The 12881-nt window shown below is 45.4% G+C and overlaps 1 protein-coding gene across 1 annotated transcript in view; it reads left to right on the top strand.

The window, feature by feature from the left end:
* The window catches only part of M6 (neuronal membrane glycoprotein M6), a 170821-nt gene that overhangs the window by 23717 nt on the left and 134223 nt on the right, over positions 1-12881 (top strand).

Here is a 12881-nt window from a genome sequence, read left to right on the forward strand (position 1 = left end):
GAGGGGAGGTTGTGTGTTCCCTCTGAAGGCTCCAGGGGGGAGGGTGGATGAGGTGTCAAGATAGAGGAGGGAGATGTATGCTGCTGCTTGTGTCGGGGGCGTTAGCTGTACCGTCTCGCGTGACGTCCCGTAGTGAGGAGGGATGGTGATGGTGATGACAGACTATACCGTAGCAACAGACTCTCCAGCTACACTCATACACTCAAGACACACTTGCTGCACCACCTCTCATACTGTGGACACACTTGCTGCACCACCTCTCATACTGTGGACACACTTGCTGCACCACCTCTCATACTGTCGACACACTTGCTGCACCACCTCTCATACTGTGGACACATTTGCTGCACCACCTCTCATACTGTGGACACACTTGCTGCACCACCTCTCATACTGTGGACACTCTTTTTTGAGCAACTGTCACACTGAAGATACACTTGCTACGATATGAATCCTCTTTATGGAAGCAGTTGCTATGACGTCTGTCATACTTAAGGATACAGTTGGTATAACATCTGTCGCACGTATGGACACACACTCCCTACAACAGCTGTCATAGTTAAGGACACACTTGCTACAAAAGCTCTCGTACTTGAAACAGTTTGATTTGCTTATGGCCTTGATGTTGATGTTAGCTGTGTGGGGAGAGAATGTTGTGTGTGTTCGTCGTATGTGACAAGTAACGTGGTTGTATATTCGTGAGCGGTTGTAGTTGACCATCACAGGTTATGGTAGGGAATAGGTTGGATTCATGTCTGTCTAGGGTTTAAGATGGTACCTGTGGATTTCACTGGGTATACAGATATTCTATTTTGGTCGAGCCAGTGCTCTGGTTGCATGACACGTTCTCCATGTTTGTCGTTGCTTGTGTGGTGTCAGGGTGTTGTGATGTGATTGTAAAGTCATCTGCATATGAGAGGACTTTTACACCGGGTTGTTGGAAGGTGAAAGGAGTTCGGGCAGGAAGAGATTGAGGAGGGTTAGAGAAAGTAATTTTCAGACTTCTAAAAATACCTCCCAAAATTCTCGGGTATAGAAGGACATGTGTGCAGGAGAGCGTTGTTGTGGGGTGGAGCGTAGCAGTGTGAAGGGCATCTCATTTTTTATCAGTGACATTTTTTAATGTCAGCGTCCCTTACAGGAATATTCACATCTCTGCCAGCGATCGCACTGAAAATGTTTTGATTATACTTTTCATCCGCGTGAGGCTGTTTCTTTATATAGATTATATTATTAAGACAAATTACATTGTATTATAATTGATGAATAGAAAGACTAGTGCGATGGGATTGTTCGAGTATTATAGAAAGCCCGCAAGTAGAGAAGTATTTTTCCTGGTACTATAACAACCCCTTCAGTACGATCATAACCCATTATCCCTTGGATACAACAAGTACCACTTGAATACGTTAGAAATCCCTTGAGTACGATCATAACCCCCTGAATGTTATAGTATGATCCCCTGGGTACAATAAGAACCACTTGCGTACGATAAACCACCTGGAGTACGATGATCATAACCCTTCGAATTCTTTCCCTCTGTGCGTCGACAGAACCAGTCGTATACTAAAGTCCCCATCCAAACAACACATTAGAAAGGGTCTCGAGAGATGAGGGAATAAGAAGAGGAGAAAAAGAATTCTAAAGTTTCTGAGGAATTGGTAAAAACCGCTTTATGAAATGGGCCGTCAGGAGGAACGTGAGGAGAGTAAAATTTACAAAAAACTTTAAGTTGTAGGGAAATAAACGGGCATCACAACTGCTCACTCATGAATTCTTAACGGACACACATTACTCGTGTGACCTAGCGGTTTGCCTGGCATTAGATGATCAAGCACATGACGGAGGCGCACAAGCAACCAGTTCTTGCAAGCAGGAACACAAGGACTCGCTGTAGAACTAAGGAAAAAAAAAGAACCAACATTACGGTGTAAGTCAAGTTTTGAGGTCAGTTAGGAGAGATCATCAATCGGCTTGATTTAAACTCGACTCTGTCAAGTGAGGAGGTAGAGCTAGAACCTCACCAGATGTATGAGCAATGGTGAACATAAGGATGAATCATTTACTGGTATCGTTAAAGCGACTGTTCAGAAAATAAATACGAGCAGATCTCCTAGTTTCATAGAGACAGTAATGTAAGGTTTCCAGGTTAGATTAGATGTTAAGGTGATGCCAGTAGTATTTATTGGGTTGTGTTGTAAAATAATGGAGCCATCAAAAGAGATAGGAAAGTTGTTGGGAATTTTAGAAAGAGAAATTGGAAGAGACTTGGTTTTAGAGGCCATAAACTTTATAAGTCATGTCTTTCCAATGGAAAATCCTTTCCAGTTCGGTGTATGTACAGATAGTTGCGACGAGACGAGACATAGATTGAGCTAGAGAAGATGGAGGACATTTGAAAAGAATGTGAAGGAATGCATTATTGAGTCATCAGCGTCTGAGTGCACCTGGTTACTCCAAGGGAAACCTTTGATATAAAGAAGGTAGCGCAGGAGACAGGACAAGACTCCGAAGGTGTTACAGGAGTGGAACTACTAGAAAGAACGTTAGATATCTGGAAACAGAGTGACGTAGGAAAGCCAAGAGAGGGAAGCTTGGAAATCAGACCCGAGTGCCACACCCTGTCAAAAGCTTTCGAGATGTTAACGAGCACAACATTGGAATTTCCTCAAAGTTGCTAGAAGACGACCAAAAAGGATTTGTAGTCACTGATGGATCTTGTCATGCAAAAACCATACGGATCATCAAAAAACAGACGGAGTTTAAAGAAGCTTAAGGAAATTGGAACTGAGGAGATGCAAAGACTGGAGACGGTAGGAATCAAATCAATATGACTCTGCTGGAAATAATTAGGAGGGTCTCTCTTCTTTTGGACTGGTCGAACTAATGCATGTTCTCGAGAAGGAAAGGTTTTGGTCATTAGAATGAAGGGAAACAGACGAGCAAAAACGAACACAATTTTAGGAACATAATCCTTCAAAGCACAGGAGAAGAAATGCCATTTACTCCATATGCTTCACTTGATTGTAGTAACAACTGTCTGACTACAATGAGATCCTCTTCATTATAATGACAACCCCGTTAGTACAATAGCAACGTATTTAATACGATAGAGAAAGCAAGAGCTGCAACAGCCTCATGAGTACGACAAGGATCCCATCAGTACGTCCATAATCATCAAGGAACAATAACATCTCTCAAAAGTACGATAACAGCTTCTCCCTGTACCCATAATGAGGAAGACCACAGAGATGTGCAGCAACAGGAAGACTGAGGGAAGTTTGTGCATGAATCTCCCTGCTTTAAGCCCCTGGGCGGCTTATTGGATATCGATGGAGAATATCTGGCATCCATTTTCTGGGCATAAAGGACCGAGGTTTCATCAGCGTTGTTTCCCCAGATGTTGCTATGTCTTGCATCCACCAGCAGACCCACTCTGATTGTTGACCGTCCGACGACCATGAAATATATAGCGTGTCCATTATTCCTACAACCTCCATCTCACAGGAGAAGAAGCTGTAATGGCATGGCTAATTAGATCCGGTGAAGTTGGTTTGGCTGAGGTTATCTTCGTGGAACTGGGCTTGTTCAGCTTAGATTAGAATAACTCAGGCTACGTTAGGATCATTCGGATCAGACTGCGTTGTTAGATGCACCAGGTTATCTGGTCTAAAGCTAGCGGGTGTTTGGTTAATCGTGATATAGGATGGGTTAAGGTTAGCACAATGGTTGTTTAATCTTCAGATAGGTTTGGTTATCCAGAGTTAGCAAGTGTTACGTAAGTTTGAGATAAGTTATGGAAAGTTAACCAATATTAGATTAGTCATGAGATAGGTAGGTTATATTAACTTAGCAAATATTAGGGTAGGCTTGAGATAGGTTAGGTTATCTGAGACATTCGTATTTAGGTTAATGTTGCCTTCAGCTATGTAAGGTTACCCTACACTGGGTAAATCTTTCTGGTATGTATAATTCTGCTGGGCTTTGAAAGGCTCAGATGTTCTGAATTCACCATCAAAACTGGTCTTGAGTTTCAGTGCAGCTGAGGACCATCTTGGTAATATCCAGGCCACTTCCAGCAAATCATCTATTCCTTAATTATTTTGTTTGGGAAAGAAGACGTCATCTTGGGATTCTCCTCACGATTTATATTAATTCAATACATCTGATGGATGTAATGAGTGAGGGGGAACTTAAGGTTTCCACATATGGTCACTGGAAACGAGGAGGGTTTTGTCGTGTTTTGAACTGTCTTTTACATCACTTAAGTACGACGATACGACCCAAGAGCTCGATGGGACGACACTTGGGTATAATATTCTGGTCTTTGACCTGAGCCTGCTTGTCTTTGATCATACCATTTAAGGATAATATCAAAGGCCAGGTCATACGGTCATAACGTGGTGCCTAAGAGATTGAATCAATTCGGGATGCGTGACACGCTAGAGACTCATTGCTTCAGGTAAGTGTGTGCTGAGTACGTCATCCAGATTTAACGTAGTACATCACAGAGTACCGGAGTCAGGGCTAGAGTCCCGTAGCTTCCCGCTGGAACCATTGAGCCTCTTCTCCGCCACCCGCGCATCAAGCCGTGTTTACGAAGTTATCCAATAACCTGACCACCTCACGATACCATAATTTACTGTCTCAACGGCAGACATATAATGTTAGCAACATGGTGCGTCGCACCAACGAATTTATGTTGTTAGAATATATTGCCCTACGGGGATAAATTTTATATATATATATATATATATATATATATATATATATATATATATATATATATATATATATATATATATATATATATATATATTGGAAGCAGAAGTCAAGAGTTTTGTCATATGAATCTTGCTGTTGTTTCATCATATATTAAGACGGTCAATGATAATGTGGCATCCTTCAAAGAATGTTTCTTCAGGTAAGATAATTGGAATCTGTCTGGTATGATGAAAGATTCTCTGCACAAATGATCTTGTATTCTCCTCTCCTGGGTCTTGAATGGATCTGATTCTAAAGAGATGGGACAGAAATCATTGCGTTCTTTTGAAAAAATTTTCCTTTGGCATGAGGATATAATGGTGGCAGTTTATCACATACGCCGGGGATGTGGTCGTTCACACAGCGTTTAAATATGGTAACATGTGCTGGACACGGTTGTGGAGAGCAAATCCTTCAGTACGACTGATGATAGACTGACCATCTGGATCTCTGAACTTTTTTTTTTACTGTTCAGTGATATATATTGTTTGTGATGGTGACACTAGCTTAGTTTCATGGTGATAGTTCATATGTACTTTGTTTATTTTCTTCGCTATCATTCGTTTCTCTTATACAGAGAGATCACGTAGGTTGTACTGGGACTTGAGCTACACTGTCTGGGTGATCTATCTATTGATAGAGACAAGCGAGGCACAACGCCTGATGTATAATGTAGTCAGACGGGTGTATATGCTGCACCGAGGGATAATGCAGGCATGGCACTTGCTGTATATATTAAAGCTTGTGGGTGTAATGCTGCACAGAGAGACAACTTAGGCACAGCATATGCTGCTAAGAGAAGCCTGGGGTTGTGATGCTGCACAGAGAGAAAGCTTGAGCACTGTGTCCTGCCATCATTACAACCATGAACTGCTCGTGCTGAAGGCTTTTAGTCAGGAGTGTTGCGTCTTACAACTCATGACCAATATATGATACAAAAGCCATCTATATGCCCCCCATGATGGACGGAAGCCGACCCAGTTTCTTCACACCCCGTAAACTGGAATTACTAATTGACATAATTCCTCGAAATTATCATGCCAGAGATATAAGTCCTGTGTCACATAATCTGACCACGTTATATAAGAAGAAGTTACTGGCGCTTGTAGGATGGGGTTGCGGTGGAAGCTGGAACCCAGGGAAGCAGGTGTGTGTGTGTGTGTGTGTGTGTGTGTGTGTGTGGGATGTGAGGGGGAACTGGGTCAGGTGCTGATCCTGGCCATAAGGCGCATTAGACCTGGGATTTTATCCTGGGGAGGGGGGGGGGGGTGTCTGTCCACAACACAACCACGGAGGCTCCTCAGCACCAACACCACACATACACACACACACACACACACACACACACACACACACACACACACACACACACACACACAACAGAGGAATCCCTATGTCTTTACGGGGATACAAGGTAGAAAATTATGTAGAGTTGACTCCTTTAGAAACTATAAACTGGGGTACGGTCCTCCGCACTTGGAGTGTAGAGGAGCATTACGAGGGAGTCTGTGAGCTCTACAGTGAGGGAGTAAGTAGATGGGCGCCGTGGTAGGAAGATGGAGGGAGGAGAGACGGGAGAGGTAATGGGGGTTCGGCAGAAGATGTAACAAGACGAAGGGAAAGTCAAGATTCGTAATGCTTTAGTGATGGTTTAGATGTTACAGCTATTACAGAAACATTTGTAATATGAGAACAAAGAATGAGGACAGGAGAATAAGAAATGAGGAAGTGTTGTAGAGAGGGTTAATGAGATGGTGAAAGTGGTTGCATAGATTCATCAGGAGGAAATCCTCAGTTAAGGAACAAATGACTGAAGGACCCAAAAGGAAAGGCTTGTTGCAGCAGAGGGACGGACGGATGTGAGGAGCTAAATGCTATGTAAGCCACGCCAACCAGTGTTGCCAGACTGGGATGAAATTGTGACCAGGAAAAGCTTTGTTGGAAGAGAGAGAGAGAGAGAGAGAGAGAGAGAGAGAGAGAGAGAGAGAGAGAGAGAGAGAGAGAGAGAGAGAGAGAGAGGCTGGCTACCGAGGGAGAGAGATCTGTACAAGGTGTAACGACCCTAATGGTGTCTCACATTATGTCCTCAACGACTGTATGAAGACACTTGACACACAACTTGAGATGTTTAAGACCTACACAACGAACGAGAAATCGGTGTCAAGTAAGTGAAAAGAGCAAATGATTTAACCATTTCAGAAAGAGGAGATAGAGATGTGCTGAGGTGCGGGACTGTATCTCCGAGAACAGCCATCTGAAAATTGGAAAGATCGATCACGATAATGATAAAATCGCCCCAGTAGAATGCAGAATAGGTTCACAGGGAACAGGTCAAATGTTCCAGATTTTCTTGGTACAAACACCAGCTTGGAGGGAAAAAAGTAGTGAGAACATGAGCTGTACAGTTTCAGACTGTCAGATGTCATCTGTCACTGTCTTTTATATAAGATTGTTAATAAAAGAAGTAAAACGAATATTCCTCGAAAGATCAATATGTACCTGATGAGTAAGGAACAGAGGAAGCACATCATGGATGCCTTTTTCCACCAGGGTGATAGTGTCGATGGTGTTGCGCAGGGCTACGTCATGGGGCCTATATTATTCCTTTTCCGGATATAAAAGTTACCAGAGAAACTCGAAGCAAACATGAATACTTTTTTACTAGTGATGATAAATACACGAGTAAGATAAGACGTGTCGGAGATTGTGAGTCTCCAGAGAGACATGGAAAGGCTCGAGCACTGACCGGACGCGGGAAACACAATCGTCACCAAATAACTGCAGAAGAATGAAGATGCGACACAGTGGAACGTGGTCTGACTGTTATTACCACCTGGTGCAGAGTGTATCACAGCAACTGATTGTGGAGCGACATAACGCACGGTCTGTCGCCGGAATCCACTTTAGGAGGATGGTCATGGAGCCAAATTACTGGTCTCTGTCAAAATAGCCTTCATACAACGGTCAGAGAGTCAAAAAGAAATATGCGTTTTACATGTGTTTCCCCCAAATTAGAATATGCATCACCAGTCTGGTCTCTTTATTTATAAAGACGCACAGATATCGAGGAGGGAGATCAGCGACGCCTCACAGAACAGCACGTCCTGTGGGGCAGAGCCACAGGGATGATACTGTAACCCTGGTCCTTCCCGCATCAATAAGACACAAGGGACGTCACCACTTGTGACCCCCTCACTGAGCCAACTGATGTGGAAGACGAACAATTATATTAAAAACTGGAAAGAGTCGCCCAACTTCAGGTCACGTCGGAAACTATAAGGAAAATTCGGATGTGAGAAAATAATGAAATCTACATAGCAAGAGAATAATGAACGAGCACAACGGAACGGTAACCGATGAAGTGAGAAACTTTTATGATAGCAATGAAAAGGTAAAGATATGGTGCCATACTAGCTTACAACCCTCCACAAACTTACATTTGGGTAATTACGCGCATAAATGTAAGAAGCCGTGTGATGGTAGGGAATGTTCAGGAGTCGGAACCCCACTAATGTAAAACTCCCTCCCTGTACAGTACAAATAGGTATACGCAGACACACAATACATACATCCTATATAGAGACACACTGAGGGAGAAGTACTGACACACTTAACTATGTATATCAGTGGCTACAAACACTGGAGTACACCCACTCACACTAACACACTGGAGTACACCCACTCACACTAACACACTGGAGTCGACATGAGTGTAGGGCAGGAGATGGCCAGTACTTGTGGTGGACATGAGCCGTGACCCCGGGCAGGAGATGGCCGACACTTCATCTTTAAGCGGAGCTGTTGTAAATATTGTTGCTTTTTCTATTGAGTTGATCCAGCAGAGGAAGGTTGATGGTGTAGGTACGTGTTGGTGAGTGTGTTAGAGTGTGTTGGTACCGTGAAGTACAGTACCTTTACTCACTGCACCATGGGTGTAGCACTCTAACTCCTTTGTACCGTGGGATGTAGTACCTCAATTGAGTGAGCTGACGGTTCCTGCTGAATCCAAGTAACTGGCAGTGAAATGGTCTCAGGGCAGCTCTGTGAGCTCTGTCTATCTGTGTCTCCCCTCATCTACCTTGAGCCGGGTCTGCCTGGCTCCCCTACTTTGCCAGAGTGCAAGCTCGGCCACTGACACAACCAAGGATTTGTCATTTCCCTTAAGGGTCGGGTGGAAAGCCAGACCTTTAACTCCAAGGATCGTAGTGTCGTGTTCAAGGGTCGTACCGTCGTGTTCAAGGGTCGTAACGTCGTGTTCAAGGGTCATACCGTTGTGTTCAAGGGTCGCACCGTCGTGTACAAGGGTCGTCATACCCGAGGATCGTACCTCTATCCTCAGGTCGAGTAGGATCGCCCACTTCTCTTTTGGGCAAGTATTCGTCGCCTCTCATGGGTAAGCATGGTTTACCCAGGCTGGTTGAGGTAAGGTAAAGACACCGTTAACCCAGCGGCCGGCTCGCTGAGCTGACTCTAATGGCAGCATACTCCACACACTGGGCCAGGAAGAATGTTGCCAGAATATCCCGGTATCATGATGCAAGTGTGGCTCTCTCTCTCTCTCTCTCTCTCTCTCTCTCTCTCTCTCTCTCTCTCTCTCTCTCTCTCTCTCTCTCTCTCTCTCTCTCTCTCTCTCTCAGAGCACTCCTCCTCCTCCTCCTCCTCCTCCTCTTCCTCCTCCCCCCTTCCTCCGTCCTCATTTTCTCCCTCTCATCTCCCTTGCCTCCCTCCCTCCCCCTCTCAGCATGAGGGCCCTAACCATTTCCCGGGCTCTACTTCACCTTCTAATGGGAGGCAAAAATGCAGAGCGACTTACGGTTCACAACAACACTCACAGCTTCCCTCTTTCCTCACGCAGGACCCACCTCAGCTGTGACTCTGCTTGTAACGACCCACCCACGCCCACAAACCCAATTTGGCCGTTAGTTTCCCATAACAATCCTACTTTAGCACAGAATCTAACATGGTTATTGTTTTCCTTTAATAATTCTCTAACAACAGTTAACACGGTTATTATTCTGCTGTTAACAACTCTCCCTGGTATAACACCCAGCACATGTTATTACGTTTATAACAACCCTTCCTTACATAATGCAGCACAGCTGTTATGACGACCATAATAACCCCCCCCCCCCGTGCCCAAAATCCAGTCTTGCTATAACTTTCCCCTCTTAACAACGCCCTCCCTTCTGCCACAACTCCAGCGTGGTAACCCGTTAACAACAAAACCCGTGCGAACAAAATTGGATGTGGTTGTTATTTCGGCAAGAGCCTCCCTCCCTCCCACCCTCCGCGTCGTGCACTATGGTTATATATAATATTTCCAATATTCCATCCACTTCCCGGGCACGGAGATTCAACTATTATCCCCCTCAATGCCCCGCCTCCCTCGCTCGCATAATTCACCGGAATTACTACCCCCCTCCCCCCTCCCCCCCCGATATTTCAACTCGTACAGAGGAGGAAAATCTTAACTATTCGGTGGTATTCCGTTGACGGTCGACGTGGCAACGGTGTATGTTTAGTTAACTGAGTCTCGTGTACGTAGATACATGTCTACAGGGTTGGGGGGGATACACCCTAATGTAGAGTACTGCTACTTACACGTCCGGCGGCGGGAGGCTCCTCCTCCAACTCTTTGTTGACCACATTGGAATCAAGAACCTTCCGTCTCATTAGTCCTCACGGCATCACGTCTCTTGAGCCTTGCCTTCCTATACTCCGCGATATTGCTCTCCTCTCTCTCTCTCTCTCTCTCTCTCTCTCTCTCTCTCTCTCTCTCTCTCTCTCTCTCTCTCTCTCTCTCTCTCTGTATCTATTTTATAGGTATCATTTTCGTCACAGTTATCGTGAGCTTTCTGTGTGTGTTCCAAGGACTGGACGCGAGGGCTTCCCACAGTTTCTCTGTAGAGATTGGCACATCGAGAATTGACCGTTATGTACAGCTAAGCCTTGGAATTCTCTCCCTTCGTCTTTCTTTCCTTCCTCGTATACCGTGTTTACCTCTGGGAGTCAGGTATAGAAACACCCAGGGAACCGTGATTAATTTCTGTCGTCTGTTCCCCTCACTTTATTTTTGTCTCCTGAGATGGCCTTTGATTGGGGCATGATTTGCACTCGCTTTGTTGGTCACTATCAGGGAAAAAAGACTAAATAGTATAATCTGAGGTGGTTTATTTTTTCCCAGTCGTTCTCGATGGCACTAGTCAGTAACTGACCAAAACCTGACCTAATCTTGTCCTAACCTAGACCAAAACGTTATTTTGGAAGATAGAAGAAAAATCCTGATCGCGCCTCACGGAACGATAACCACTTCGTATAATTTTAACATACAACGGAGGAGCTGTTGTTTGAGGAGAAGGAGGAGGAGGATCAGGGCTTCGTGTGTCGGGAGCTCAACCCACTCAGTGAAATTGATGATACAGTCGAGTGAGTCGGCCAGCGACCATTCTTCTGGGCCGTGGCAAGGAGGGAGTGCACCGGCGGCACACGGAATATAAAGTTTTCTTTCGAGATTTACAGCTGGAAGAGGAGGAGGAGGAGGAGGAGAAGGTGGTGGGTGGATGGAGGCTTGCTTAATACATACGTCGCTTTCCCCTGAAGGGTGGAGGGGCTCCGTGCTCCTCCAGAAGTAGCGGGCGGAGGCCGGGGGTCATCACTGTCTTTAATATCCACACTGAGGATCTCATTGTTGAGAGGTGCCAACCACAGCACTCTCTCTCTCTCTCTCTCTCTCTCTCTCTCTCTCTCTCTCTCTCTCTCTCTCTCTCTCTCTCTCTCTCTCTCTCTCTCTCTCTCTCTCTCTACCCGGAAGTGTGGCGGTTGAGAGCGGGACTGCGTTGTCTGGTCCTGTGAATAATCTAGTCGGAGCAGCAGTACCGCCACCTGTGTGCCTCTGCTCCCACCACCACCACCACCACGCCCTGGGCTGCTGGGTCACTCCAGGCCAAGTAAGGATGAGGCTGAAGGCCGGGGAAGCAAAGGTTTAGGTTTAGGTTGGGTCCGGTTTAGTAAGGTTTCGCCAGCCTGGAGAGGATATGTGACCACTTTGGCCTACTCATTGGCAAAGTTTAGCTAAACTAGTTTACGATTTTGTATTTGAGACAATGATGAATTAGGATGAGCTGGGTTAGGTTAGTCTGTTAGACCAGGTCCAGTGGGATGACATTTTGTATTATCATTATACTCGCATATATCAGCCCAGGTCCCCTTTAATGGGGCGTCTGCGGCCTCGAGGCTCCACATCAAGTAGCAGGGAAATGATGGACTCCTTTCGAGTGGTGAGAAGTTCCTCAACGACACTGTACTTCCTGTCGTCGTCCACTGACGGTGATACAGCCTCGCCCAAGGTGACTTCATTCGCTGCTTGACCACTTGCAGGCGGAGTTCGGTAACACCATATATATATATATATATATATATATATATATATATATATATATATATATATATATATATATATATATATATATATATAGATAGATAGATAGAGAGAGAGAGAGAGAGAGAGAGAGAGAGAGAGAGAGAGAGAGAGAGAGAGAGAGATGGTTTGATTAATAAATAGTTTCATTGTACGCGAGAAAAGAGAATTTGTGGGACTGCAGCGTTGGTGCGTAGATGCCTAATGCTTGGTGCCCTTTGGGACACACAAACTTATTGAGTCCCCAGGGCATGACCCAGGTCATTTTCCTCGCCCCTGGCCCGTCACCAGGACGCGTCCCAGCTCACACTGATTCATCAACACTGTCATGGTGCGTCTCTCCGTCTCCGCTGGGACTTCCTGTACACGATCTAAACATTAGGGCCAGAGGTTTCTCTGTGTATGATAATCTTATTTAACAACTCGAGCACGACGGTACGACCCTCGAGCACGAAGGTACGACCCTTGAGCACGACGGTATGACCATTGAGCACGACGGTGCGACCCTTGAGCACGACGGTACGACCCTCGAGCACGACGGTACGACCGATCGAGCACGACGGTACGACCCTTGAGCACGACGGTACGACCTTTACGTATGATGGCCTGGACTTTAACTTGATTCTTGCGCGTCAGAACCTCGCACTCACTAGTCGTGTCTTCGTACTCAGAGGTCATGCCGTCGTGCTCAGGGGTCAGT

The sequence above is a fragment of the Panulirus ornatus genome, chromosome 34 (assembly GCF_036320965.1).
Source record: "Panulirus ornatus isolate Po-2019 chromosome 34, ASM3632096v1, whole genome shotgun sequence".
Classification (NCBI taxonomy): domain Eukaryota; kingdom Metazoa; phylum Arthropoda; class Malacostraca; order Decapoda; family Palinuridae; genus Panulirus; species Panulirus ornatus.